The 23,720-nt window shown below is 46.2% G+C and overlaps 1 protein-coding gene across 1 annotated transcript in view; it reads right to left on the reverse strand.

The window, feature by feature from the left end:
* Positions 1-11,565, reverse strand: part of ZFHX3 (zinc finger homeobox 3) — a 349,711-nt gene extending 338,146 nt beyond the window's left edge. The window contains exon 1 of the mRNA XM_081871759.1: positions 11,547-11,565. The gene's annotated coding sequence lies outside the window, so the exon portion shown is untranslated. The remainder of the gene's footprint in view (positions 1-11,546) is intronic.
* Positions 11,566-23,720: the final 12,155 nt, after the last annotated feature.

Below are 23,720 nucleotides of genomic sequence, written 5' to 3' on the forward strand. Positions count from 1 at the left end.
AGACTGTCTATCGGGGTTTCATAATCTTTTTGGCTGTAGATATTTTAAATGCTACTCTTTTGGTCTTTAGTTTTGTAAGGTACCAGAAGTAAGTGCTTGCTTGATTCCAGGTGTTCCAAATGTTCTGAAAGACTTCAGGGGTTTTAAAAAATGTTTTGAAATGTTTAATACACACATACATATGCATGTGTATATATATAATAAATTTAAAATAGTATTATTTTTATCTTTATTTATTTTTCCTGTACTGAGATACTTTGGAAGGAAGGGCAGGATAGAAATCAATCTGTCAATCAATTAAATACCTGTTTCTGTATGAGAGTTTCAACATTTTTAGCAACACAGCTGTTTCTGTAAATATACTTCTGATAAGCAGAAGCAAAAGTACTGTGTATTGAAGACAACACTTAAAAAGAGCATTGCTGCCTTTAATTTTTTTTAAAATTTTTAAAATTAAAAAATGTTAATAATAAATATTCATCATAAAATAAACAGAACTACTCTACTGTATTACACCTTGGGGTCTCCAATAATGTTATCTGCAAAACACTCTTTCAGAAATACCTCCAGAATTGTAGTCACCCTACTCCAAAGTATTTCCAAAATTGTTTAATTAAATCCTTGCTTGGTGGTGGGAAAACTGCCAGAGGACGTCACAAGAATATTGCCATTCAAAAACTGGGTTACATATTTCCTATGAATTAAATAACAAAAGGCAGTCTCTGCAATCCAATGGAATGAACAGCAGCTGGCATACTTAAGTCCCATGCAATGATGTGGTTGAAATGCACCAAATTCTGTCTTGGAATGTGGTCAGTAATTTTTAGTCAATCCATTGAAAAGCAGACTGCGCTAAGTCTCAGTCCAGTGGTGTTGTTCTCTCAAAGGAAATACTCTCCCCATTTATTCCTTGACCCAAGGGAAACTCATGAAGCTGGAGACCTTCCCCTGCCCCTCCCAGTAGTTACTTGCCAGCATCCTCTGTATTGCTGTCTGTTTACTGCTGACTCTTGCTGCCAAGATGGCAATCACCCCATCGCACCCAGCACCCTGATCCCTTGAGTCCTGCAATCTGGAGCTTCTTGGCTGGGCATTCTGGAGTGCCCAGACCCCTGAATCAGTGGCTGCTGCCTCTGCATAAGCCCTTCCCTTTGGCACTTCAGACATAGCTCCTTCCTTCTTACCCCGGCAACTTACTCTGGATTCTCCTCCATCTGCCACCCTGCCCAGCTGCTTGTGGGATCCTCACAATCCTGCCCAAATGTGCCTCCTTCCCCTTGATCCAGCAACACCTCCCTCCCAGTTTGTCTGTTCCTGGCCCTGAGTCTTTGCTTTCTTCCACCCCACCAGCAGTAGCCCAGCCGGCCAGAGGCTCATGGACAGTACCTGTCCGGCCAGTAATCCTTTCCTGTCTGGAAAATGATTACCCTGCCATGGCCAGTGTGGACGGCTTAGGGCAGCTGTGTCATATAAATTGTCAGCAATGACCATAAGCACTCAGAGAAACACTTTAATTCTTCACTCCCGCCACCGTGGGCTGATATATTCTTTCAAGGTCATTACCCAAGGCTAGGGGGGTCGCATGATAAACGAGTGACAGGCCCAATGAGGGACGGTGTGCCTGAGCAGGTCTTACATTAATTAGACAGAAGCGCTAGAGAGGAAAGGTGGCTGGGCCAAAGAAGGGGAGGGGGAGGGCTGGCCCAGGCTCTCTGGGATCTCTCACCCTTCCCTTCCCCTCCTGCAGGCCAGGAGACCAGTTGGCCTCCCTCCCTTGCCAGGTTTAGCAGCTTTACTTGTAAAACTACATATCAGATGTAAACAATACTTCATTTCTGCTTTGCAAGGACCGGGACATCCCTCTCTGCCTGTGTTCTGCTGGGTCTGCTACTTGCCCCCCACCCCTGCTTCACAGTGGACTACAGAAGAGTAACTTGCAATGAATGACACATCCGAGAAACAGCAAAAATAAATTGCTCAAAGCCAAGGAAGAAAGGCGGCACCATGTGCCATTTCTCGAAAGGCATCGTTGACAGGCCTGGTACAGCCACCCGCCTTGTTAGGTTGAAAGAGCAGCAAGAGAATTGCTGGGTCAGTTCACGCACCCACATTTGTCACTTGGTGGCTACACCCTCAAGTATCAACTTGCACATCCAAATGAGGCATCCAGAACCTAAAGTAACCTCCAGTACTGTACAAAATGTCTATGGGTAGAATCACCGCACACATTCAGCCAACACTCAGCACATGTTGAATATTCAAATTATGAGGAGTCTAGCGATGTTGGTGAATGTGTGAACTCACACACTGAATCAGTTTTGTGTGGAAGCTGATGGGTGCACCCGAGCACTTGGTTCCTTGAAACCAGAAGAGGGGGTCTGGATAATATCACATCTCCCCATGTTGAGCAAAAGATTCTTGTATTTCAGGGAGTTAGACTAGATGATCCTCGTGGTCCCTTCCAACTCTACAATTTGTGATTCTAAAGATATAGAGCTCAGCCACCCCTGTTCCAGCCTTTTAATTGGGTGTTACTGCAGGTGTGAAGGGAGCCTGGTTACAGCTGCTACCCTTTGGTGAAAAAGGCTCCCAGTTCGAACTGAACCATCGGTTGCATGTTGTATTTGGGGTGGGGTTGGAGATAGAGTGGAGCAGATGGGTGCAATCCCAAATGGCAACAAACAAAGCCACCGAGTAATGGTGCAATGGGCTGCACCTCTGGCCTCCCCTGCCCCCTGACATCCACATTCACCCAACAGCATGTGCAGGAGTGAGGGGTCTTCCTGACTAGTGCCAGCCCTGGTGGGTGTGGGTGGGTGTTCCTCCTTGGCTGCCCACCCATGGCTCCCCACTATGAGAAGAATGATTTGAGATGGCGAGCTGATTTTGTTCTTTATAAATCAACCGCTGGCTAGTCCTGAATCCAGCACTGCATCTGTTCCTTGCCTGGATCTGTGTACGCATATCAATGATTTCTTGATCTTCCTGCCCTCCGAGGTACAAGTGTAGGCAGACGTGTAAGGAAATATTTGGTGTGTGCCTGCGTGGGCGTATTAAAAGGGTTCTATGCTCTCGCTTTCTCTTCCTCGTTTTCTCTGGTTACTCTCGATAATGCTGATTTTACTGCATAAAAAGAAAGCCCCCCAGAGCATTCGGCTCTTCCCACCCCCACCCCCGCCATCCTTCAATTCCTCATAAAGCCTCTGGCCTTTCACTGCTGTTTATCACCTAAGGCAAACTCTCTCTCTCTCCCCTCCACCCAATCCCATTTCTTTAAATCTCTAAACCACAAGGCAGTGTGTGAGCAACACCGTGGGTCAAAATATCAAAAGCTGGAGCTTTCTCCGGTTTCCTCGATAACACAAACCATAAAAGGAGGCAGTAGCATCAGCGCAGGCAGTTGCCCTGACCTTAGCTGGTGATGCTGCACGATGGTTCCCGGGCATCCTGCACCCAGCCACACCGGCAAGTGATGGGACTGGCTGGGGCTCCAGCAGGTGTTAATGATGGAGAGGCAAGACCAGAGGATGAATCTCACAACTGCAAGGAGGATGCAAGGACAGCATGGGATGGGTTTCATCCTGTAGACAGCACCAGAGAAACAGCCGCCTCACCCCACAACCCAGGTATCATTTCAGAAACTGTATGCCCCGTTCTGGTGTTCTCGAGGGCGAATGCATCAGAAACAGAAGGGAAGGAGGATGCAACCATTCACAACAGCCCCATCCTTTTGGACAGCAAAGGTTGCAGAACGGCAGCAGAAGAAGTTCAGTACAAATCTGAAAATGACTGGCCTGCTCTCAGCTTTGCAGCTTGGCTACACAGCGCTCGCTCTCTCTCTTTCTCTCTCTCTCTCTCTCTCTTTCTCTCTCTCTCTCTTTCTCTCTTTCTCCCCCCCCCCCAACATAACAGTGGTTGTCCATTCCCATCCTCCAGCCCACTCCAACTCCCAAAAATCAAGCATACATTTACAACTTTTGTTTCCCAATGTTTGGGGTGCCATGCCCCTTAGTGTATTTTATATATACCCTTAGTGTATTTTTGAAAAGCGACAGCCACTCTAGAAGCTGGCATTTCTGCAGGCCTGTAATGTGCCCTGGGGTGCTGCTTTGTCTCTTTGGGCATTCAGCCCCTCTACTCTTTGCACTTAGAAAGTCTTGTCTCTAACAAGCCTCAGGAACGTGAGAATGAGGGCCTGAAACTGCCTGTCACCAAAACTTCAGAAAAAGTCCTTATGTTGACTGGCTCAATCCAAGCCCTGAATCTGAGTCTGCTGGCCTGGTCTTCCTGTAGTGACTACAGGGCCAGTCTCAATAAAATGTGGGCCCCACAGAACATGTACATATCTCACACCTATGCAGTCAGTGTGCACACATGGCTGAATCACCTGTCCATAAAGCACACAAACATGTAGAAGGGCACATCTAAACCACGGCTGGCAGCAGCACCTCCATGAAGGATGGGCTTCAGAGATGAAAGAGACTTGTCTCACGCGCATCAGGCAAAGGCTGCCATTTTGAACAGCACTTTCCCTTCCATCAGAAGAAACACCCCAAAGACCAGACTTCTTTCCCACCAAAGGGCACGTCCGCCTCCTGTCCGCCCCTCCCTCCTGCCCCACTTGAGGGCATGAACCAGCCGTGCGGAAGGAGTGGGGAGGGCAGCTGCTGCCCCATCTCACCTACGTCCTGTCAGCCTATGGACAGGCATTTCCACACAACCTCTCTTATTTACACACACGTGCAACGCGTCTAGGAGGAGAGAGCGCCTATCTCTGTGGTTATGCCTGCTTGTCTCCAGGATGGAAAAAAAATACACAGCACAGTTACTCAAACACATGTAAATATCGCTCTAATCCCATTTGTTTGGCAGACCATATAAAGGCTAAGAAATGAAAAATGCACTCACACGCCCTCTGACACCCTGGCCCAGCGCATGGAGGGGAGCGCTCTCCCAGTGGCTGGCTCCTGGCTCCCTCGCCTCCCTCGCGCTTTGCTGCTAAGAAGATACTTAGAGCGCAGGGATTGCTCACAATCTGGCTGTGTGATCCACATACATGAGTTGTAATATGCCTGCTCCTATTTCGCTGCCTCTCCCTCTGCCTCTCCCCCCCCCCGCCAGCCCATCTCTCTTGTTCTCATGTTCAGTGGTTATTTTAGCTTAATGCAATGACATCACACGGCTCCCTTCATTAGGCAGAGCCCTCGCCGTGCTGCGCGGCTCCCCTGATCACTTCCAAATGATGGGATTTAGGGAGGTCGGATATTTATTGCCGATCAGTCTTAACGTGGGACGCTCAGCTCCAGGGTGGCGGGGTGTGTGTGTTGGTGTGTCAGTTTCTCTGCCCAAGGTGTACACAAGGGGGGGGGTTGCACAGCGCGGGTGACAGCTGTGTTGTGGCTGTTTGTGTAAGCTGGCGGGGGGTGGGGAGAGAGAAGGCGAGAAAGTGAAAGGGGGGCTTTATTACACATTTTCATTTTTATACAGCAGGCTCAAATAGCTATAGGTATCTGCCCATAGCTCCAGCCTTTAATCGGTGGAGTTTTTATATCAGGTCTGAATGAGGAAACTCCAGTAGGCCCTGGGAGGGGATGGCGGGTGCAGGGGGGAGAAACCTCACTTTTCAGCATCGCATAACAGCATCACAAAGCATCAGTATTAAAATATGCACAATATATTATTTGCTTTGATGATGGCAATAATAATATTTTTTAAAGTAGTTGTGGTGGTGGTGGTTGTTATTAATTGTTAAGCTGCTGCTGCTGCTGCTACTACTAATACTAGTAGCAACAACACCCATTTTTCTTTTTATTTCCTGCACACACCCTTTTATGTTTTATCTTCCAGCTTCTGGGCTTTTGGATATCTCCATCATTTTATCAAAAGCGACAAATGCTAAAGGACCAGCAAAGGCCAAGCAGTGGTTCAGCAGGAATGCTGAGGAGGAGGGAGAGAGATGTCATCAAATGAGCTTCCCATTATTATGGGCTGTGGTGGACTGGCTGGGTTCCTGGGATGACAGAGAGCCCTGAAACCCTAAATAATCAGGTTGCCAAGAAGGCTAGCCTGGGGAGGGCGAGGTTCAAAGTCTGCTCCTGGAAAGACAGACACACACCGGCGTTTCTCCTGCAAAAGGCTATGGCTTCATTCAAGTATTTTCTTTCAAAATCAGGCCAGCACAAATCCCCGCCTGCAGAATATATACTCTGTGCCCTCCCTCGATGGGCTAGGTAATCCCTTGAATTAAGATTTCTTCTTTTTCCTGAAGGTTTTTATTTAACTGTTCTTAATAAATGAGAGCATTTAGGCACGTTTTGTTCTGCAGCCCTTGCTGGGACCAAAATTGCTACATTTGCTGAAACGCCGTTCCAGATGGCGTGTCCCCCACCCAGCTCCCTCCCCAAAAGGGCTTTTCTGCTTCTGCTTCTGGCTGCCTCTCTTTCTCTGCTGCTTGGCTGGGACGGAGGGGCAGCCGCTGCGGGACCTGGACAGCTCCCTTGCAGAGCCACAAAGCCAGGCAGGAGGAGGCCTGGCTGGCTGGCTGGCTGGCTGGCTGTCGCAATGGAGCCCCTTCATACATTTGTAGCAGCAGCAGCGGCAGTCTCTGGACTTGAACCCCCTGCCCTCTCACCTCAGGGTCTGATATGACTCCTCTCTCTCTCTCTCTCTTCCCCCACAACTCCCTGCCCCCACTCTCTTTTCTTCCGGCTCCTCTATCAAGCAGTGATGTACTCAGGCTGGCTGTGAATAAATGTAAGTGACCCCCACCCAGCCACCCCCACTTCCCTGAGCCTTCTGCAACTGCTGGAGAGGGAGAGAGAGAGAATGGGAAAAAGAGAGAGGAGGAATGAGAGAGAAGAAAGTGAGGGAGAGAGAGAGCAAGCAAATGGCCCCGACTTCCTCCCAGGTAATTAAAGGGTCTGTTTTCAAGGTTGCGTGGGTAAAAGACAATTTGGCCTAATGAAGCATTGATCGGCCAGCACTAAAGGTAGAAAAAGAGATGCTGACTCTCATCCATTCAAAGGTACCTTTCACTGCTGTAAAGCAGAGAACCGGGGATTGTTCTGGCTCAGCTGTCATTGCCTATGACCTGCTTTAGGGGGGGAAAGATGAGAATTTGCTTTAAATTTATTTCGATTCTGTAATGGCGCCGAGGTATATTATATGTCAGGCTGGGTACGATTATTAATCAGTGGGAAATTATATTTGCACGTGTGCGTGTGTGTGCTCTTCTCTCCACCCCCTTCCCCTTTTCTTCCCCCTTTTCTGCTTCTACCGAATATTGCGTCCTTCATTATTCACATTAAGACCCCCACCAATCAGCTCTTCGGATGCTGAATGCGTGAGGTCAGTTATGGAGATGCAGGAAATTACTGCGGATTGGTGGGGACATTTTTGTCAATTTGTAAGCAAAAGCCGGCGTTATTGCAAGGTTTTCATCACTGTCGATTTGTGCCGGTACAAGATATCTCAAAACAAAACCCTCCAAGGCACTGATGGCGGACGAGGCAAAATATCTGAGCAGAAATCTTTAGGCGCCGATATTAATGTTCCGGCAATCAGAGAGAGGAAGTGTGTAATTTTTCCACTTGAGACCAATCCAGTTCTAAGCCGAAAGCCCTAAAACCTGCCTCTGGTGGCATTTAAGCCTCATCCCAGCCAGGTTCTGGAGCTGGCAGGCAGGCGGACAGCGGCCTCCGTACATTCCCCTCAGCTGCTGGCCACCCTGACCCCTCTGACCCCTGAATTATTTCATTCACCAAAGGACCAAGTGATCTTAAATGGGGGAACGGGAGGAAAATGGGGTATAGCAAATTTGGGTGAGGGAGGCAGGAGGGGGACCTGTACCGATTGCGGGACAAGCTGAGTCTTCTTCAGCAAGCCTTTGCTCCAAACCGGGCACTACTGCCGGGTCTTGCGAGAGGCCCCTGGGCTCAACAATGGAGCGTCCCTTCAGAGCACCAAACACAAAGGGGATTTGCTCTCACGCTGTCCGCATTGTGCAGCTCCTCTCGGTCTAAACGGGGCCGCTTTTTGCCCTGATTAAGATGAGGAGGGGAAAGGGAAACCGAGCCCCGCATCTTTTCTTCTGCAATACAGATGCCGCGTTTCTCCCTCTCCCTCACGCACGGTGCAGTTCCCTGCTCTTTCTAAGGTGCCTTCTGCAGCCCATCCTCATACCGACTGTTGCATAGTCTCTTTAGGTGAGCATCACCCCTCTGCCACCCTAACACTAATAAATAAATAAATAAATAAAATGGAAGGGGGTTCAGAGGAGAGGGCAGGAAGGTGGACAAAGGACAGAGAAGCCAGTTAGGAAAGAGGCCGTGGGAGGCAGCTCACATACAACACATTTTTCATGTGTGCATCCTTTTCTTTTGGGAACAGTGCTGCTCTAACGTGTAGGATTTCACAGATGTGCAAAGTGCTGATCTCTCTTCCTCCGTTGTCCCCCTCCCCATTCTAAGCATCCTTCAAAATGGCAAAACTGTGGCTCCCCCGATTGTGTCTGCACAAGGAGGAGATGTTGCCGGGAGGCCGGCGGAAGGCAAGCGGCTCCGAGCTCCCGGAACTGATGGAGACAAAGGCCACTTCCCTGTCACCTTCGCCCGGCTTTTCAAAAGAGCATCCCCCGAAACACAAAGCGTCAGCGGGAAATGGCAATTTTATGAATCCTAATCAATCAAAGGGCTTATTAACTCAATGTGAAGCCAGATTAAAATCTTTAATTATAAATCGTGCTGAAAGGAAAAACAAAATGTACTTATGGTACATTGAAAATTCCGGATATTAACATTGTTGTTATTATCTCTGGCAATATTAAATCCCCCCTCCCTCCCTGCCTTGCAACGGGCCCACCTTCCTCTTATTCCAAAGAACAAGACGGCAGAGCAAAACCTCATTTTTCTTTTCTATTCTTTTCTCTCCCCCCTTCCTCCCAAGGCTTATTAAAATGTATTCTTTTCTACTGCACACCAGGCAGTTTGCAGGGAAGCTGGGGGTGGGGAGCAGGGGGGGCATTCAGGAAACCCCATTACAGCTGCACAGTGAGCGGCAAGAGGCCGAGGAGGCTCTGCTGCTTTATTAAGGGAGGCGAGTTAGAGTTACGGGGCTGGTGGGGTGGGTGGGGGTGATGCAATCAAATGTGAAGCATTTTCTGCTAATGAAAGAGGCATGCATGTCTGTGCAAGGGGGTGTGATTGGCAGGGCTGCAGATTGGGAGCCACAGGAAGGGCCTTACCTCAAAGCCACGGTGTGAGAAAAGGCAAGGGGTGCTATTTTCATCAGGCAGACATTTGGGAAATGACCACAGCAAATTTAATCACAGTTGGAACAGGGCGGGGGGTGGGGAGAGAGAGAGAGCACCAGAGTCGCATGTTTTATTTATTTGTTCAAAGTCACGGTCATCCTATTGTGTCATTCTGTCATTTCACACACACACACACACACACACACACACACACACACACACACCTCCTCCCTATTTCCATTGTTCACGCAAGGCACAGGAAAAAATATATATAACCCCCCTCCTTTTTGGGGGAAGACAATCCAGGAGAGGCCAAAGGTTTGGCCAGAGAGAGAGCAAAATGGGGGCTTTTCATATTCAAATCATAAAAGCAAAATGCATTCTACATTGTGATGCTAAAACCTGCATCTTTCATGCATCTGCTTGACAGGCTGCTTGCCTTGTTCCCTTGTCTTCATCCCCTCTCTGTTTTGTGCAATATAGCCTTTTTAAATGGAGGGGGGAACTGCCATCTAAGCCCCTTGCAAGGGTCTGATTTGCAGCGGGTGAGGAGGCATTCTTAGTGCTAATCAAAACAAATAGGAGAAAAGAAAACCCAGGGAGCTCACGGGAGGCAGCCTCCCCTCCCTCCTCGCTTCTTTCTGTACATAGTTCCTGCTTCTGCGCTCCAGGTCTCCTCCTCCGATTTATTCCTAAAGCTGCCCCATGCCCTGAAATCTGTTGTCAATGTACTGCTCTCTGCTGAAGCCCGGTGGAGGCACACAGTCGCCAGGAAGGCAAGAGGATGTGGGCCTGGGGAGGGTGAACTGGCCCTGTGTGTGGCTTTTTCCCCATCCCACCCCACGCCTAAAAAATATGTCATAACACATTTTAATATTTTCCTAATTGTTTGAGAATTGCTTCCAATCCTCACCCTGTAAAAAAACAACAACCAACAACCTGGTTTAGGACCAAATTTGAGACTTTCACTACTTTGAGCTATTTTCTTGCCTGTGTACTGCAATCCACATGAAATGTGTCCCTTGCCCAGGATAGGTCATGCTGTCTGCTGAAGGCAGGCAAAGCACCTGCACCCATTGGGGTCCCTCTGTAGGGTCGCAAGCACCTGTTTCACATAAGCAGCAAAGATGTAGGAATTGTGGCGGCAGTGGGAGGGAGAGGCTTTTATATTGCAAAGCCAGCACGATTGCTTACTTTAGTTCCTGGTCTTTAAATGACAGACAGACCCATATTCAAGTGGACCCTTGTATGCTTCATTCATAAGAGGAGGAATTTCATATTCCTAAGAGAAAAATGCAGGTTGCTAACAATTGATCAGATTCCCCCCCCCCCCGCTTCAAGATACATGGCATCTACTTTACAAACCCCCCACTCCAATGCACCCCATTCTATAAAAACCTTAATTGCACCAACTCTTTTGAAGAAGAAAATGCAGGACACCTAATCTAGAAAGCAACCTAGAAGGAAGTAAAAGCTCATTGCAACCATATTTCAGGAGGGAAAATCCTTTTGTGTCTAAACTTGGTTTTTCTTTGCTTTCCAGTACTTTAGAACTAGCTGGTTAGATGGCAGATAGATAATAGACAGACACATGCCACTGTATTTCTATATTTAAAAATCCATTTAATTGAGGTCTAAATAATTATCCCATTTAAGCATTTTCTAAACATCTTTAGGAAAATTTGTAACAGATTTGTGTACAGCTAAATTAATATATTGGAACCTTAAGAAAGGAATCAAATATTTAAACCATGCATATATCTCTGGGAGATCCCACACATATTCAAACCAATTAATATATGGCACATTTGCTAAAATACTAGCTTAAATATCAAAATTATTTGGCTCTTTTTCTCTGCAATTTATTCCATGTTTTTTCCTCATAGGATGTTGGGTTTAGAAACATGTTTGATGCCTGTCAGCATATTTAAAACAAGGCTTCCATGCAGTTATTTTTCTTAATTCTGTACTGTCTTAAACTTTATTTCAGAATATACCAGTATTCATTTTTAAAGAAAACTGTTTCAATTATCTCTTGAAATCCCTTGCCAAGAAGGGATTACATTTTTGTATGAATTTTACCCAAAATATTAAATGTGCAGGATTAGCAGAGAGAGGAGATCAGAGGAGGGAAATATTCTATTTTCAAATTTAGGTGCAAAAAACAAAATAGAAAATAAATACTGTGCAACAAAAATATTCAAGAGAGAATTGATACAGCTATCTGACAATTAATAATGTTTGTATGAGAAATGAAATTATTATTACAGTGTGGAATAGCAAGGAACAAACTTACAGGTATAGGCTTTGAACAGTTCTCCATAAGGAAACAGCTGCTCCTATCCTGGTGGGGGAAAGGAAAATACTTCAAATGTAATTTCTTAAAGAAGGAGGGAAAGGGGGGGAACAAAAAATAACTATTTTTTATGGGGGGGGAATTAATGCACCGTTAAAAGGTAATAATAAAATGTGATGATTATTATTATTATTAGTGTGTACTGTTTCAATACCTCCTGCTACACCTTTTCTGCTTTACACACACACAACACACATATTCAGATGAGCAGCCGAAGGAACACACACACACACCCCAGCCGTTCCAGGGGACAAAAGGGGGAACAGCCGAGTGAGTGCCGCCAAACAGTTTAATCTGGATTAATCTTGCACTACATTGACTCCCTAAACCTCACATTTTCGTTATGCAAAAGCCAATTGGATTTGGCTGCCCTCGGGCTCCTTCGGTCTGGAGTCTCCAGGTTCAGACCCAACCATTTATCTTGATCGTTTCCAAGCTACTTGGACAGAAGGAGCGGGAGGGGGGGCGGAGGGGGGAGGCGATTGTTTCGTTTGTTGTCAGAGGGCATTGATCCGCCCTTCTGTCTGCTGGTCACCGAGGGGAGGGCAGCCCCCGGAGGAGCCCTTCCAGGCTCGGCCAGGTCAGCAGAGAGACAGAGAGAGAGAGAGAGTCCTATTGAGCCATGACCCAAATGAGCGCTCATTGAAGGAAACGGGGATTGGCGTCGGGATCGTTCGGAGACACCCTCCGTAACACTTAAACAAGTCCACTCTGTTAATGCCGGGTCACCAGGGACCCATCAAGACCTCTCTCCTGACCATTAGACCCTTTGATGGAGTGGACGATAAACTTCCCAGGACAGCTCGGACACTGGACTTGAACGTGGCTGCAGGACGAGGCCTGCCTGGGATGGCACAGATGGCTGCTGACTGCCCCCCTGCCCCGGTGGTGGTGGGGGGGTGACTATATGTATCGGGACTGGAGATTAGGCAGAGCCAAAGCAAAGCCACGTGGCTGGCACAGGCCCCCTGGAAATCACGGCTGCAAACGCAGCCAAATTCCAGAGGCTGCCGGCTTTTCCCCCCACCCCCAACTGCCTTTGCCGTAGCAGTCTCCGTTCCCCCAGCCAGATCCAAGGCCGGGCATTTGGGTATCTTTTGGCTGCTGTTGCTTCTATTCTGCGTGAAGGGAGGAGGAGGAAGGCAAAGTCTGGAAAAAATAATAATAAATCTGAGACCCATCAACCAGTGGCGTAGCGTGGGGGGTGCAGGGGGGGCCGGCCGCACCGGGCGCAACATCTGGGGGTTAGGGAAATCCACGGGTTAGGGGGCGCAAATCCATGGGTTAGGGGGCGCAAATTACTTGCCTTGCCCCGGGTGCTGATAACCCACGCTACGCCACTGCCATCAACTGTTTTGGGGGACACGATAATGTCAAGGCAGTGCCTAAGAGAGAATTAGTTAAAATGTTAAAATCCTAATTGTTTCAATTACAAAAGGTGACGTTTATAGCAGTCGGCACAGCAGAACAAATAGAATACTCTAATTAGTCCAAAATAATAATAATAATGCAGCAGCGACTATCTGATCGTTTTGGTGTTTTAATCCATGTACTGATATATTAGTATTTGCAAAGATTCTTCCCAGGTGCTCACTAAGATTTGCTGTTTCAATTTTTCCACAAGCCAAAAGGATGCTACCTTTTTTTTTTTTTTTTTTTTTTGCAGAGTACTTGCTTGAATTATCAAGCTTTTATCCTAGTTTTACCACCTTGCCTCCTCCTCTCTGGAGAATTGACTGATTCTGTGTTAATACAGGAAATGACACCAAATTTTGCAGAGACCACACTAGGAGAAATTGTCATTTCTTGCAAAGCTCTTCTGAAACATTTTCCCTCAAAGTAATGAATATTACATTGATTTGCAACGAATATTTAAGTAATTAGCAGAAACAGTCACTAATAAATGGCTAAGGAATTTGGCAAAATTCACTGGAAAATGAAGCTGGCCTTTATTTAAAATATTTCATGAATAAATAGCTGCAGGATATTATTTTTTACCTAGCATGTAACTAATGGTGGCACGGCAAAAGAAAATGTCAGAATAATTCTGATTATTTAAACATCCCTCTCCCAGTCAAACCTGAAGAGCTTTTGACTGAAGAAACAGCCGTGTCCTCACTGAGGCAGCTTGTAACCTTTCCAACTTGTTCAAATTTAGGCTGTTTTAAATGAGCCACTTTCAGCGTGACACAATGGTGCCTCTCCCCCCCCCCCCTTTTGTGTGCTGAATGCACCGTGGTTACTCAGCGATGACAAGGAAATGGCATTTCCCCAGAATTCAAAACATGCAATATTTTGTTACTGGGGAAATGTTAACACCTCTTCCTCCCCCATCCCAAACCCAGCACACCCTATTGCAACGCTCTGGTCAGCTAGTTGACAGTCACATTTGTGACAAGCCCCCCACCCCACAAAAAAACCCATTCCTGTCTCATTTAGTGATTCTCCCCCTCCCAATTTACATTGGGTTAGTTGCGCTTCGTAGCCCTTGGAATCAACGGTGCTGTAAATTGTGGTCAACTTATCCCCCACGTTTCAATGAGACCAAAGTTCATCTAACTCGGCCTCGATCCAAATCATTATTTTCCGCATTTTCGCCAGAGCTCCCTCCTCCTAAGCCACGGGTCAAGTTGCAATGACGAAAACAAGCAGAAAACCGCTGGACACCAGCAAGTCGCCCCCCCCCCCGTGACAGCAGCCGGGTTTTTCCACGAATCTTTTGCATTTCCTTGTTTTAAATGCAATTTTTCAGAGCCTGAGAGCTGCCTCTCCTCAGCATGGGAACTCTGCCTCGCTGAATGAAAGGCAGAAAGGCTCAAACAGTCCCCCCCCCCCCGGTCCACTGAACACTCAGAAACAAACGCACAGGCTGCCGTAACCATGTGCTTGGCAGACGTGTGGGGGTATCACACCGCAAGAGTGTGTGGCTATTAAAGTGCTCGGAAGGGAAGGTGTTGCCTTTCCCTGCCCTGTGGAGAGGGCTGTGGCTTTCCAAGGAATGCACCTCCAGCGGAAAGAAACCTTTCATGCCTGCCATTCAAGTTCCAGCACTTTGCAAAGTGATCTCTCTCACTTTCGCAAATGTCTCGAACCAAGAATCTGGTAATGCCTCTTCGATGGCATCATCACTTCCGACGCTTTTATCCTGCAATGCGAATCATAATCAGGCTGATAGGCAAAGCAAAGCACCCCCTAATCCCACCCTCTCCCCAGCGAATTGTTCCTCTGGGCTAATGCATTCGCATTCACATGGCTGATGTCTGTCTGTCTCTCTGTGTACCCATGCAGCCTTTTGCAGAGAGAACAGGTGATTAAGAACTTTATCGTACGAAAAGGAAAAGCCAGAGGCAGGCGGAGCGCGCACGGGGCGGGGGCGATCAGGAACAGAAAGAACAAACGCAGCCCCACTAGATCGGAAGTCCCTTTTGTAAAGTCATCTCTTTGTAGGGTAAAATCCGGCAACCTCAGCGATCCAACAAGCTGTGACTCTGCAGCAGGACCCTCCCTCCCCCCCCAAAAAAACACCAACCTCTCCCGCTTTTGTACATTGCAGTTCCCTATGATGTCCAAGAAACTGCACAGCAGGAGATAATACAGATAAATCTTTACGTCGAGCAATCATTAACAGAGTACAAAGTTGCTACCACTGTACTTGTCACTGTTTAGAGATATATTTTTTTGCCTAAAAGCACATTTTACACCCTGAAATATACCTTGGCATAACAAACCTGAAGGATTCATTCACAGCAAATAATGGAATTTCTCTCTTCTTAGAGTAAAAATATAAAATATATATTGCCAGGTTTTCTTAAGTGCATTACTATTTAAAATGTTCATAAGTTGCCTCCTCTCCAAAATGAAAGTGACATATACCCCCATACAGATATATAAAATCTGGGCACTGTGTCCCCCTGCAGATGTGCCAGGCAGATAGACAGAATTTGTCTAAGTGGCACAGGTGGCACTTACAAATGCCCTCATCCTGCAGCCCCGTTTCAGGCCCATGGAACAAGCTTCAAGCCAAGGCACCTTCTTGAACTCTGGGAACTTTGTGGCAGGGATCAGGTACAGAGGGTAAATAGTACAATGGGATTGTGTACATTCGAGTTCATTTCTGGAAGTGGCTTTTTCCTGAGATTTATTAGCACTCATGGAAACTGGGCATTTTCTGTTTTGTTTCATTGCTTGTCACATCTCTTTCGCTCCCAACATAATGCACTTTGAGTGCTCTGAAAGCACATAGAACACTGCCAAAACAATGCAAGAAAAACTCTCTTTGCAATCTGAGTGAATTTCAGAAAGGCTTTTAGTCACGCTTACACATACAACTGCACCAGGTTCTGCAAGGTGACACTAGACAATCATTTAAGATAGCCTTTCCCAATCTGGTTCCTTCCAGAGATTTTGGACTACAAACTCCAGCACCCCAAAACAGAATGACCATATGATGCTGGGTTGGGGAAAGTTGCTTTCAGGCACCCTGGAGTAGGTAATGTGCGACTGCTTAAATGTCAGGCATGGAAAAAGCTAAGTCTGAGTTTAGAAATAACACAGAGAAAAGTAATATTACTTTCTGTAATGAAGAAAAGTGGAAAGCCTAAACGTTGCATAAATGCATTTTTAAGAACCTTATTTTGGAAAGCGACAAAGGGCTGCCCTCCTAGCCAAGATTATTATGATTATTATTAAATAAACCTGCTCAAAGAGGCATTTCTCCAGCCTTTCTGCATCCAACAGCAGCCCTGAGCCCCCAATGGTCTTTCTTGCCACACCCAGGACTGCTCTAACTATCCTTCTCCGGTTACAGATAGGTAGCCGTGTTGGTCTGCCATAGTCAAAACAAAACAAATTCCTTCCAGTAGCACCTTAAAGACCAACCAAGTCAGTTCTTGGTATGAGCTTTCGTGTGCATGCACGTGTGTATCTGAAGAAGTGTGCATGCACACGAAAGCTCATACCAAGAACTGACTTGGTTGGTCTTTAAGGTGCTACTGGAAGGAATTTGTTTTGTTTTATCCTTCTCCGCAAAGCTTTCAAGGGTTTTCAGAACCACTGCAAAGCACATCCCAGGTTTCTTGGTCCTCTGCCATCGTCCTGAGGCAGATTAAGGCACTCTGTAGCTTCTAAGTGCTAGTGAAACACTCATTTGCTAATTGAGATGGGATTCCTTGAAGATCAACCATTGTTTCACATTGTTAGAAAAGAAAAAGATGAGTACTTTTAATTATAGGCCTAGTCAAGGTTTTCCTATATGTTGTGGATAAATCTAGCTTGGAAAATACTCAGCCCTTTACAGAATTCTCCTACAAATGCACGAGTGAGCCTCGATTTGCTTCCTAAATATCCAGCTCATACAAATACGTATGATTCAAACGGCTGTGACATGGCTGTAAACAGAAATGAATTCCACTTTTCAAAGCCCTTGCAAGTGTGAGGCACAAGCAGATCCGAGTGACCTTGCACCACCCCCGCCTTAGCGCACGCGCTCCATTAACCCCCTGTCTGCTGAGAGCTGGAAGCAGAAATTAAGGACCCCACTGGGTGATTGATGCACTTCAGAGTAAAGCGTCATCACAGGCAGCCTCAAGGCAGACTCTCCTCACGAACAACATCACAAGACCAGAGGACATGGTCTTTGGCTACTATGGTATAACAGGAGCTTTTCCTTAGAATGTTCGGACTCTGAGAAATCCGTAACTGACTGATTCAGGAGGTCTAGTTTTTACATCTGGGAAATGGACAGCAAACCAAGCATCTCAGAGTTTCCCAGAGTACCTCTCATGTATTCCAGAGGTTAGGGATGGAGAAGGATTCTGGGGGGAAAGACTCATTACTGGGAAGGGTGGCAACAAAGAGGTGCTGTAGGGCCGGATTGTGCTCAGCTGCCTCCTGGGTATTCTGGGACAGAGCAAGCTCTCCTCAGTCGAGCTGATATGCTGCCTTGTGGCAAGTGTTTGGGATTAAAACTAACAAAGATGGCTGCAAAGCAAAGCTGTAGCCGGGCCTGTATCTTTACCTGGCTGACTGGGAGCAGAAGCAGCTGAAAGGAAGGAAATGCAGGCAGGCAATAGGGAGTTAAGTAAATAATTTTTTTTCCTTTTCTTTGTCGATATGTTTAGTTCTCTTCCTGCCAAGACTCATTTCACTCTGCTATCTTGTGAGAGACACATATGGTGCGGTGAAATTGCCATCCGAGAAAGCATGCCCCAGCCTGTTGAGACATCATCAAATAAGATTAAAGCAAAGCAAAAATAAAAAGATAGAACGATTCCCCCTCCCCTTTTTTTCCTTTTTTGCAGCAAACATCTGATGAAAGTCAGTAAGGTACTTGAATGCTTCTAAAGGTTTTGTGGCTATTTCTTTACTTTGCCTGGTTAACAAAAAGGCAGAACAGGACTGGCCAATCTCCCCCTTTTACTTCTTCAAGTTAACAAAAAAAGTGCTTAATAGTATTGCTTTCAGTTCTCCTCTGATAAATAGCACTTAAATGCACCAAAAACAGCTCTATTTCTCTATCGCTCCCTTCCTTTCCCGCTTCTGTCTTGGAGTATAATGTGTAAAGCCTTTGGGTGCCAGTGTGCCATCCTCCCTCTGCAAAAGACAGCACCAGTTTTTAAAGGCTTTTTTTTAAAGGCTATGGCTGTAATATCTGCTCTAGAAAAGAGAAATTGCCTTCCCCCTGGGAGCAGGCACATCATAACATGGAATCATAAAAAGCTGAGAAAAGCCACCCATTTCTCAGATGAGATGATAAGAAATTTGTTTGGAATGCTTACATTTAGATCCATTTAATAGCCACTCCTCATTTGACACCATTCTCAGGCCAAGGCATGAAAGGGAAAAGACTTGGATGTTTTCATGGCAAAAGAGTCATTTCCTGTGCTCCCACTTCTTCCAAAATGGAAACCTTGTTTCTGGGCACCTGAATTTCACCCACTTTGTCAGTCAATTACTTAAGGCTCTCCTTCTCTGGCTGGGCTATTCCATGTTGAGAAGGCCTTCTTGAAATTGTTTCCATTCCTGTTTTTATTGATTGTGTTAAGGACAGTCCAAAGGAGAACAACAGTGAAGCCCACAGTCAGAACTGAAGCTGCCTCTGTAAGGTAGAATAGATGCATGTGGATGGAGCAGATATGAGCAGGCAGGCAGGAGATGCTGTAGTTGAGTCTGGAGGAACTTGAGGGGCTGCCTTAGACCAAGTCAAACAAATAGGTTCATCCAACTCCATGTTGTCTACACTGAAGGGCAGCAGCTCTCTAGGGGTCCAGAGCACCTCATAGGGATTTTAACTTGCTGCAGCTGTAAGGTGTATCAAAATTTTCTATTTTTGCTTTATGGTTAAAGTATATTAATAAATAACAGCCCAGTGATGACAAGCAGGCCAGGGGGGAAAAGGGGGGGGGTTGTAATATCAACATTAAGACTGCTTAGCAGTGGCGATGTCTGTCAAGTACCAAAGCCTTAGAGCCATCTCCACATTTTGATTTATAACTTCCTTTAGAAATTTCCAATTTACCTATTTCACCCCCTAAGGAATGCTAAGAGTATGAACCCCCCTGCTGGCATGGGCCTTAGTACATGTGTACCCCTTTTACTTCCCTGTTAGCAACCCTGGCCTCCACCTTCTCGTGTGAACAGCAAATGATGGAATACAGTGGTACCTCGGGTTAAGTACTTAATTCGTTCCGGAGGTCCATTCTTAACCTGAAACTGTTCTTAACCTGAAGCACCACTTTAGCTAATGGGGCCTCCTGTTGCCACCGCACTGCTGGAGCACAATTTCTGTTCTCATCCTGAAGCAAAGTTCTTAACCCGAGGTAATATTTCTGGGTTAGTGGAGTCTGTAAGCTAAAGCGTATGTAACCTGAGGTACCACTGTAATTGTGACTATCAAAACCGAAACAACACAGGGGTACAGGTGCTCATGTGGCAACTGCACACGCAGAAAATTCAGATCGGAACAAACACAACTAGAATTCATAGAATCATAGAGTTGGAAGAGACCACAAGGGCCATCGAGTCCAACCCCCTGCCAAGCAGGAAACACCTTACTAGAAGACCATAAAAACAAATTTCATGGAGCTTAGAGCCAATTGCTTCAATAGCCTTGAGCAAGAATTAGAGGAGAGACCCAAAGAAAGAAAAGCCAGAGGAATATCCCCTGGGCCTAGACCCATGGATATGTAACAGGGGCTCATGTGATATCATCACAACATTAACTTCTCTCCCTCCTGACCATGCCTGAAGTTGAGACTCAAAATACAAGTTATCTTCAGTTACTTCCAAGGGCCTATTGTGGAGCTCTCCACCAGTTGGACTTTTGGCTGCCTGCCATCCATTTTTCTGCCTTCCCCAGACATGTCCGAAAGCGGGGAGAATATGTGATTATTGTTCTCCAGAGAGGTGGAGGAAAGGTGTTTCAAAAAGTGACTTCATCCATATGTAAGCAGATGGTTTGTCTGGAGAGAATGAGAATGCAAACCTTACTCACTGGCGCATGCACACACAAACACACACATGCCCTTGGAGAGGCTGCTTGTTTTAAGTGGGCCCTTTTGCTTTCTGAATTGGTGGTGGAGATGTGTGTTATGTGTTGAAGAAAGCATGATGTACTCACACACCTCCTATTATGAATTACTGCACTTGATAATTATAGTAGGAAAGTGATCATCTGAGCATAGAGTTAATTTCAAAAGCCTCCTGTCAAATGTAGTTGGCTGAAGAGAACATATTTCTCATTTCATGGGAAGCCGACGATATAGCTCTTGTTGTTTCAGAATTTCATAGTTAATATCTTCAACTTCTCTCGGAAGAGTCTCGCGTTATTTCAATTGCAAATTGAGTGTGTGTGGGGGGGGAGAGTGGGAAATAGGTTGTGGTGAAAATGTTTTAAAAGGAATAAAAGTTGTGCTGAACTTGAAGGAAGGAAAGAAACCCTAAAACTACCCATCTGTTTTCACAGTGATGTGATTATGATAGAGCCAAGTCACATCCACCTGGCTGCCCCATGCAATGGTTAGGATTTGGTTGTGGACAGTGCTTTTTTCGGGGGGGGGGCACAGGGGTACGCATACCCCTAAACATTTTATGAATCTTTGTACTTTTGTCCATTTACTGTATTTTTTTTCCTGATTTGAACTATAAAATGGTGATTTTCTTGAGTCAAAATGAGACTATCCCTAAACATTTTTTTTAGAAAAAAGCACTGGTTGTAGATATTCCCACACTAAAAAGAAAACATGAATTTGCACTGAATCTGAATTTTTGTTTGTTTTTTAATCTGAATCTAATTTTTTGGCTCAGTCCCAAACATTTGGGTTTTGTATCATGGACGCTTTAAATTTTTTGACCCATAAATAGGTTTTTGTATTGAAAAGGGTGTTTGGTGCCTTCTCCCTATTACGAGGCAGCCCTGTTTAGGAAAGTTTTTAATGTCTGATGCTGTATTGTTTTTAATATTTGGTTGGAAGCCACCCAGAGTGGCTGGGGAAACCGAGCCAGATGGGCGGGGTATAAATAATAAATATATTATTATTATTATTATTATTATTATTATTATTATTATTATTACAACATCTCTCTAGGCAGAACCTACAAAAGACTCATTTCACTGTGGATTTGTGAATTTGGGCTTACCTCCTCTCAGGCAAGGCAATCTCCTTCAGTGAAATGGGGTGAAGGAGAAGGTTTGCTGGACAACAGCAAAGGATAAAATGTTTGGTGGAGGGTGGAGGGTGGAGGGTGGAGGGTGGAGGGTGGAGGCCATCGCAAAGGGGGCTTGGGGAAAATAGAGCTATCTAAAATATGAACCTGTTGTAGGCTAAATCCACCTAAATGTCACATGTACAAATCAGACCAATAGTACCCTTCAAGTGTTAACAGGGGTGAGGGTGGGCAGGCAGGAGGGAATCTAACCCAGGTGGTTCTGTGGTTTGGGAACAGAGTTAGGGAGAATATATGCTGCTGATTAAGTTCCAAAAAATGGGGAGCGCAGCATAGCAAAAATATAAATCTATCACTATGGGCAGTAAATGGAAAGGGGTGCGTCAGAAGGGGGGGGGGTAGCAGAAGCAGCCTGCCACCAGGAAAAGGTGAAGGAGAAGAAGGGGGGTGGAGAAAGAAAGAAAGCCGACCTCTGGCGCAATAATGGGGTGCAAACGTCTAAATCTCTCACATTTTATGGGCAACGTCTAATGCTTCTACCCCCTGCCATTATGACATTTCCACTGGCTCTGATCTTTATTTTCAGTTTTATTGCCCACTGAGTAACAGGTTTCTCCAAGAGTGAAAGAAAGAAAGCAGACTCCTCTAGGAAGCTGGGCAGTTGGAACTCAGGCAGCTCCCATCTCCGTCCTCTTGCTGGAGGGACAATTTCCCAGGCTCCATGTGGAACTCCAGCTAGGATCAGGCCCAAACAACCCTTGAGAGGGACAAGGCCAGGTCTTCAAGTGCAGGTTGAAAGCAGGTGTGTATGTTTTTGGGTGGGAGGGTGCTGTTTAAAGGGCCAGGGGGTAGGGGTTCAGACCCATACTTTCATCTCATCCATTTCTGTCCCCAGTCCTGCTCTCTGGGAACTTTTCTCCCAGCTAGACCCACTTCTGGTATTTCAGCTGAGATGCAAAGGGCCATGGGGCCAAAGTGCTGTGAGCAGCAGAGAGGGCACTTTGAGCCTCATTTGAGAAAGGGCAGAGCAGCAGGCCTCTCTCGCATGCTGTTTGGCCCTCAGTGATACCTCTGGCCTTGCCCTGTGTCTGTGTATGCTACAAGGAAGCCAGAGTGGCTGAGGGGGGCACAATGCAGCCAAAGGGAAGAGCTCTCAAGACCCACTCATTTTAATCAGAGAAAGAAGTTCATGCACCTTCAGTGCATCACCATGTGTTACTTGTACAAGCCACCATGTGATCCTGGGAGCCTTAAAGCAGTTATTCCTTCAGTCAGAGTTTGTGATGCAAATCTAAAGCCTGAAACTGGTCAGAATGCTCATCTGCATTACAAATGGCTGTCTTGTGCTTTCCTTTCTCCTTTTTAAGCACCATACAGAAGGAAGGAAGGAAGGAAGGAAGGAGCTTAAAAGTGATCTGAAATGCTCAGAAATGTGGAGAAAGAGTCAAGAATCTCTGTGGCCACAGCTGTCCCTCCTGCAGGAGGGGGTAGGAGGAACAACGGTGCAAAAGTTGCCTCACTGGATAGACATCTGGATCCCATTAGCTTACAAACCAGAGCATCCGCAAACTTGTCAGCTGAAACCCACAACAAAGCCTGGGGAGGCGATTTGCCTTCTGACAGGAACCCGGCTGCTCTGTTTTACAAGGCAAATATTATCTGTTCTCATTTCCAGGGCGCCACATTATTAAAAGCTGGATGTAATCTAAGAAATTAAAAAGGGCTTCTTTCATTTGACATTTCATCTCTTGAATTCCCCAGAGAAAGAAAAGCCCAATATGAGCCTGGGTCTTGCTTGTCAAGAATTGTCTTTTCACTTGTGAATCTGTTCTCCTCTGACCTGCCTTGTCTGGCAGCCAATCGCAGCACAGGGAAATGCACCTCCCTGTGGCTTGCGAGCCACACCCTCCCAGGGGCTGCAGCAGGAGGGAGCCTTTGCTTGCCACCCAAAGGGAAGAGGGTTTTTGTTTTGTTTTTACATAGAGGATATAGATTGCTTGCCTGCGAGGACACGCTGTGCAGTGGGCCAAATTCAAGCTAGAAATAGTTATGAGCATCCATAACTACGCTTCTGGATCAGGATGAGGCACCTGCTTTCCAATGATGCACCTGGAAGATCACAAGCCTCTTTGTCACCAGCATCTGGTATTCACAGATATACTGTCTCTGGACACGGAAGACCGTCCATGAAAAGCTTATTATTGGCTGCATCCCACTGGATTATTCCTGAACCCTGAACGAAACTGGCTTGTGTGCTATCTTGAAGTCCCACAAGTCAGGGCAAGGCTGCCAGATTATGCACCCCTCCCAGTCCCTTGCACCCTTGGAGCCCCACTGGGCTCTTGCACTTCTAACAGCTGCAATGGCACATGCCAGGAACTGGGTTTCTCCAACAAGGTACCCCTGGCTGGGGGCTGAGCCATACAACTCCCTTGGCCCCTTTCTTGAGAC

The sequence above is a fragment of the Podarcis erhardii genome (assembly GCF_964252035.2).
Source record: "Podarcis erhardii genome assembly, chromosome: 7".
Taxonomy (NCBI): domain Eukaryota; kingdom Metazoa; phylum Chordata; class Lepidosauria; order Squamata; family Lacertidae; genus Podarcis; species Podarcis erhardii.